The following is a 7,500-nucleotide window of genomic DNA, read 5'->3' on the forward strand; positions in this document are numbered from 1 at the left end:
TTATTGAGTTTTGGGAACCAATTCTCAATGCTCCATCCCAACATCTGGAAGAGGAAATAGTCGTTCGTGAGGACCCGACTTTGCAATGGCTTGCAGATCCGATTTGTCCCAACAACATCAGGGACAGTGAGATACCGCTCGCCTCGGCTGCTGGTTTAGACGGCATTTCTAGCCGACAGTGGAGGAGTGTGCCAATGCGTTTGAGGGCACTGTTCTACAACATCGTCCTGGCTGTTGGAGAATTTCCATCTCAACTTCTACTCAGCAGGACGGTGTTTGTCCCCAAGAAGGATGGGAGTTCACTTCCATCAGAATTCCGTCCCATAAGTGTGGCCTCTGTTGTCGTTCGTCAGCTACATAAGATCATAGCGATGAGGTTGGTTAAAGCCAATATCATCGACGAGCGACAGAGAGGTCTACATGATGGCTGCGCTGAGAACACAATGGTTCTTGACACGGTATTGCACGTAGCGAAGACATCACTTCGTGAAATGCATGCCGTGTCGTTGGATGTCGCAAAGGCATTTGACAGTGTCAGCCATTATGCCATTACATCGGCATTGAGGGGACAAGGCATACCATCTAGCCTTGTCCGGTATATTGACAACATGTACCGGAAATGTGGAACGGTGCTCCAAGTGGCCGGACAATGTTCGCAACCTATTGTGGTAAACCGGGGTGTAAGACAGGGAGATCCCATGTCAAGCATCCTGTTTGCCATGGTTGTGGACAGAGTCATGAGATCACTACCCAACAACATCGGGTTTAGAGTCCATCAACATCGGACTAACGCTATGGCATACGCGGATGATATAGTATTATTCGCGTCCTCTAAGGCTGGGATGGAAACACTACTGAAGACTGCTGAGAAAGAGGCCCACAAGTATGGCCTGCAATTCAATCCATCAAAAAGTCAGGCCATCTCCATCCAAATAGCGGGGAAAGCTAAGACTTATAAAGTCATAAGCACCCCGCTATTTAAGCTTCAAGGTGGACCCGTCAAACAACTTGGGTCCACGGAACAGTTTAGATACCTAGGCATTAACATCTCGCCATTAGGTATCAAAAAGCCGGGTGGATATTTAGAGAGAGAGCTAAATAACATCACTCGAGCTCCTCTCAAGCCTCAACAGCGACTTAAGATCCTTCGCTGCTTTCTTATTCCTCGCCTGTATCATGGTATGGTGCTTTCGCGGACCACTGCGAGGGTCTTGAGGGCACTAGATAGACAGGTGAGGATTGCAGTTCGGAAGTGGCTGCGTTTGCCCAAGGATACTCCATTAGGGTACTTCCACGCCAAATGCAGGGATGGTGGATTGGGAGTCCCGGCTTTCATAACATCTGTGCCGGGACAAATACATGCTAGATTATTGGCAATGGCCCATTCCACATCACCTGCGGTGCGGGACGCCACTCAACACCTATATAACGTTAAGCTGGTCCGATGGGCTGAGGGGCTGCTCACATATAATGGGCAGTCACTTACGGGTCCAGAAGATCGGCGACGTTATTGGGCGTCCCGGCTCCATCAATCCAACGATGGAAGCGAGTTGCGTGAGGCTGCTAAAGTCACCGCTAGCAGCTTTTGGGTAGATGCAGGTAGTGCGAGAGTCCCTGGTCGGGATTATATCCAGTACCACAGGACACGAATTAACGCTCTACCCTCCAGAATAAGAACATCTAGAGGGCGCCGTGACGGAGGTGTTCCTGTGCTTTGTCGTGCCGGATGTCACGTGGCGGAGACTACGGCGCACATTGTACAGGGCTGTCACCGAACTCATGGTGGCCGAATTCTGAGGCATGATGCCATTTGTCGCATAGCTGCGACAGGGCTCAGGCAAAAGGGGTGGCGCGTGTTCGAAAATCCGCACTACTGTCTTCCATCAGGGTTACAGAAACCTGATGTCGTTGCAGTAAAGGATGGGAGCGTCAAAGTCATCGATGCACAGGTAGTTAGTGGAGCAGCATCACTTGACGACGCACATAACACCAAGTGCAGAAAATATGATACTCTTCCGCTTAAACATCATATAGCAAATGAGTTGGGGGTTGTGGTCGAGAATATCTCGGTCACATCCATTACCCTCTCATGGAAGGGTATCTGGTCGTTGAGGTCTGCTAATGACCTGACCTCCTTGGGACTTCAAAAACTCTTACCAGGCATAACAACAAGAGCTTTGCAGGGTTCGCACACGAATTGGACACGGTGGAACGGGATGACTGGTGTTTATCCCAGTAATCCTGTTCCACGAGAAGGGATAGGATAGGGCGGTTACGGTCAACACGCTACAGCGTTTGGGTAACCCAGGCCCCACCATCTTAAGTCGGCACTGGGAAATAAAGCCGCGGCCTGCACAACCAACATCATCAGTGCAGGTGACAGATGGAGTTTTAGTGGGTATTCCTCTATGAGGTGAGTCCCACATACCAGCACCAACATCTGCTGAGATGCGTAAATGCATTTCTCCATCTATAAAAAAAAAAAAAAAAAAAAAAAAAAAAAAAAAAAAAAAAAAAAAAAAAAATAGCCAAATGCCTCGTCATCTAATTAGTGACGCGCATGAATGGATTAACGAGATTCCCACTGTCCCTATCTACCCCTCAGCAAACCTACCGTGAACGTCTCCGTCGTGCTGAGGAGGAAACGCCGGGCGAGTGAGGGCGGTGTATTTGCACGCTCACTTGCTCGGTAGGCTAATCACGGGGGGCCCTGCCGGTTGGCGCCTGGCAGGGCGGTCCTTAAACTCCCGGGTGTCCTGCTCTTTGAGCGGTATCATCCGGATCCTCCAGAGCTTCTCTGTTGAAAGTGTGGAGCGCTGCGGGTAGCTAGCAGGGGAGGGTACAGAGCTGAAACTGGGAGGTTCTTTCTCTCGGATGGGTGGGATCGTGCAAGCCCAGGCCGCAGGATAGTACCAGGGCCCGGGTCAAGCTAGCCACTTGATCGGGCTGCCCTGTAGCAGCCTGTGTAAAAACCGCTGTTGCCCGAAGCGTTCCGAGTGGCACTCGGTTGGGAGACGTTAGGGGGCAGCGGGTTGCCGGCACCGAGGCCACCCCTGCGGGTGAACCGCGGCTGCTCTGCATGGGAAGCAGAGGTACTGTTCTGGGGAGGAAGTATGAACAGGGATACTTGGGGGTTAAGGGCTAGGTAGCCAATTTTCTAATTAATGAAATGTCTACTAATAATACAGATAATTTAAAATTGCACACTACATCGGGTGTCCCAGCCCAAAAATTAAAATTAACCAGTAAATTTTTTGTGTTGGCGGAAGACGGATCCGATGAGACGTCCTCTTGGAGTGCGAGGTCAGCAGACCAGAATCGTTCGCGCTCGCATTCGCGCTCTCGTTCTCCTACAACTTTAACGGGGTGGACGAAGTTATCGAAGGCGGAGAAAAAGAGAAGGAAGAGAGAGAAAAAGCAGACTATCGGACAAAAAGCAGAAGAGACGAAGATGACACTAAAAGAGACGAAATTAATAGAAAGGCAGGGATTGCAGGAAGAAGAGTTACTGAGACAGGAAGAGCAAGGGCGAGAACCAGATTTGAAGGAGTTACAAAAGGAAAAAGCGAGAGAGAAGGAACAAACTGGAGAGGAGGGAAGATTAGAGGAAATGGAGGTAGAGATTAAAGGGAATAAGAGGAAGTTGGTCGATAGGGTGAAAGGAGGGGCGAATGATTTATACATTGTTTGTGAGGATATTTCGCAACGACCAAAAATAATTAAAAAGGATATGCTGGATGAGGATTTGGAAAGAATTAAGATGAGTAAAGAGGGAATGGAAACGCGTAGGAGTGATAGAGTGAAAGAGAGGGAACAGGTAGAAAAGAGAAGAAGGGTTGAAGCAGGAAAAGTAGATCCATTGGAGGAAATGCGGGCCATCACCCATGATCTTAGAGGCATCTTGTTATCGGATGCTAATAAGGTCACAAAGTGGGTGGTGGATCGGGTGCTTAGTCAGTGCACCAAATATGAGGGAATGATCGAGAGTTTAGTAGTGGAAAATGCAAGGTTAGAAGGATGGGCGAGAGCCTGTGAAGTGGTTGGAAAAGGGATAAGGGAAGAGTTGAGAGAGGTATGTGGAGAGATGGGCGAACTAGTAAAAGGGGTGGAGAGAAATGTGGAAATTATGGGAGAGACATGTGTGAAAATGGGTAAGAAGATAAAGAATTTCAAGGAGACGGAACCAACAAATGATGACAGGGTAGGAGAAAACAGAGAACAAGAAAGATCAAACAGTAGTTTTGAGGCTAGAGAAGCAACGCGATCCTTCGCTCTAGTAGTTCGGGGGACTAAAGAGAGTTTGACGGAGATAGAGATAAGAAGGAGAATGGTTGAGGTAGTGCCCCCTGAGAAAGGAGTCAAGATTAAATCCGTCCGTCCTGCAAGAGCTGGAGGACTAGTGGTTGAGGTAGCTAATAGGAAGGAAAGGGAGAAACTTCTGAATTGTCGGGACCTCGTTGACGCGGGTCTCAAGGTTTGGCAACCCAAGAGGCTAGATCCGTCGGTGATCGTCTTTGGGGTGGAGAAGGAGATACAGGAAGAGACATTTTTGAGAGGGTTATATAGCCAAAATTTAAAGGGAGTGTTGAACGAGGAAGAATTTAAAGGAAGAGTGAAAGTGGTGAGGAGGATGATGGGAAGGACGGGCAGTGGACTAATGAATATTGTGATAAGATGCCCGGCAATTTGTAGGAAGAAACTGTTGAACCAGGGAAGAATGTACCTGGGACTTTCGAGCTTCAGGTGCGATAGTTATGAAAGGGTGGATAGGTGTTTCATTTGTCTGAATTATAATCATAAGGCACACCAGTGTAAGAAGCGGCTGGTGTGCTTTAGGTGTGGGGAAGAGGGACATATAGCGGAGAGGTGTAAGGGACAAGAATCATGTAGAAACTGTAAGGAGAAGGGAAGGGACTCGGGTCACTCTGTTAGATCCTCTGAATGTCCGGAGTATCAAATGCGGTTGAGATGGCAACGCAACCGTACTGACTATGGCTGAAGGAGACGGAGAAAGGGTGAGGGTGAGGTTCCTCCAGTTGAACTGCCAGCGTAGTTACGCGGTCATGTGTGACCTTGGCCAGTACGCCATGGAGATGGGGATTCAGATCCTCCTCCTTCAAGAACCATATGTATGGCGTGATCGCGTTCGGGGTTTACCTGGGGGAACAGTAGTGTATGTGAGTGAAAAGGGAAGTGCGGCTGTGTGTGTGATTGATGTGAAATTGGTGAGTATGTCTGTGGAAGAGTGTAAATGGAAAGACGGTGTGGGGGTGTGGGTAAAAGGGGACATGGGGGAACTATTTGTTTCCTCGGTCTATTTTAGACCAAGAGAGCGAATGGACAAGGGGATGGCATTTGTGGAGGGAATGGTCCGGATTGCCAGGGGAAAGAGGTTGTTGATAGGGGTAGATGCCAATGCAGCATCTATTCTCTGGCATAGTAAGGGAGTAAGAGGAGGTTCGGAGGCGGGTAAAAGAGGGGCAGAAATAGAGGATTGGCTACTGAGAACGGACTTACTAGTGTTAAACGTCCCCACAGATACATTTACGTTCTCCGGGCCCCGGGGGGAGGGTGATATAGATATCACTCTCTTCTCCGGAGATGAGAGAGGGATCTCCTTCGAGTGGGCGGTAAAGGAGGACTGGCCGCTCGGAGACCACAATCCGATAAGTATAAAAATGTGGGTAGGAAATGGCATGATTGAGAATGAGGAAACGAGTAGGGAACGAAGGGAGTTGAGAGAAATTAAAAGATGGAAGCAACAAGGCTGTGATTGGGAGACATATAGAGAGTGCCTGAGGGAGAAGGCGCACGATTTTGGATGGGATAACTTTAATATTCTGGGAGTGGATGAAAAGGTGAAAAAGCTGAATGAATGGATAGAAAGAGTCAATAATGAGTGTATGAAAAGAATGAATAGCAGTAGAACGAAGAAGAAGTTAATATGGTGGAATGAGGAACTGGAGGAAATAAAGAGAGAAACAAGAAGGAAGAGACGGATCTATCAACGACAGAGGAGAAGGGATGGTGATTTGGATAGGGAGAAATGGAATGAATGGATGGAGCAAATGAGAACATACAAGGATAAATTGAAGGAAGCAAAGGATAAAGATTGGGAACAATTCGTAAGGAGGGAGGGTAATAAAGATCCATGGGGGAAGGTATACAAAATTTGCATGGGGAAATACGAAAAAAGGGGACTTGCATGTATGAAGATTGGGAGGGAATGGACCAAGAATTGGGGGGAGAGTGCTCAGGCCCTCCTGAGTGAGTTCTTCCCTCCGGATGACGGTATCCCTATTCCGGAGGTGGGGGATGAGCCTGGGAGGAGGGATGAAGGAATAGATGAAAGGGGGAATGAGTTTACGGTGGATGAGTTGGAGGATGCCGTGGGTAAAATGAAAATGGGGAAGGCACCGGGGATGGACGGGTTTACCAATGAAATGCTCCGAGAGGTCCATGGGGCTATCCCGGGACATATGAGGGAGATTTTTAATGCTTGTCTGAGGGAGGGAGTCTTTCCGGCTCCGTGGAAGGAGGCGAGGGTGGTGCCTCTTCTTAAATCACCGGATAAAGACCCGGCGGAGGTGAGGTCTTACCGCCCTGTGAGCCTTCTCTGTGGGGTCGGGAAGATCCTGGAGAGAATGCTAATTAAGAGGATGGAGAGAAGAATGGAGGGAAAGTGGAATGAATTGCAGTTTGGATTTAGACCGAGGAAGGGGACGGAAGATGCATGGAACAAGTTGAAGGAAATGGTAGGAAGGTCAGAAAGGAAATATGTCTTGGGGATTTTCGTGGACTTCAAAGGAGCGTTCGATAATATTCTTTGGAGGATAGCGTTGGAGGAATTGAGGGAAGCTGGGTGTAAGGGAAGGGAATTATGGATGTGGAGAGATTATTTCAGAGACAGGTGGGTATGGATGATGAATGGAAGGGATGAAGTGAAAAAAGCACTTATGAGAGGAGCCCCGCAAGGTTCTATTGCTGGACCCTTTTTATGGGTACTGTGCATGAATGAATTGATGGTTGCATTGAAAGAAATGAACGAGGAAAGACAGCTAGAAGAATGGAGGAGTATGAGTGATAGTGAATCAGTGGAGGAGGAAGGATTAGGGAGGGAATTTAGGATCTTCGTAGAAGAGGACCTGGCATTCGCGGACGATCTGCTCCTCCTGGTGGAGGGAGATACGAGAGTGGAAGTGGAAGAGGTAGCAAGGATGAAGTTGGAAAGAGTGTATGAGTGGGGAAGAAAGGTAGGAGTAGAGGTGTCAGAGACAAAAACGGTGGGAATGGTTCTGAAAGGGAGCTTGCAGATGGAGAATAGAAGAATACATGTGAGCATAAGACAGGGGGAGCGGGCCGTCGGGAGTGTTAGGTTCGTGAGAAGAGTAAAATATTTAGGTGTTAATATGGGGGTGGGCATGAATTTCAGGGTACACTTGGAAGGTATGAGAGGAAAAGTTTCAAATATAATAGGGAAATTAAGAAGGGTATTGAGGA

Source organism: Phymastichus coffea, unplaced genomic scaffold (genome assembly GCF_024137745.1).
Source record: "Phymastichus coffea isolate CEN01 unplaced genomic scaffold, Cenicafe_Pcof_1.1 PCOF00089, whole genome shotgun sequence".
Classification (NCBI taxonomy): Eukaryota; Metazoa; Arthropoda; class Insecta; order Hymenoptera; family Eulophidae; genus Phymastichus; species Phymastichus coffea.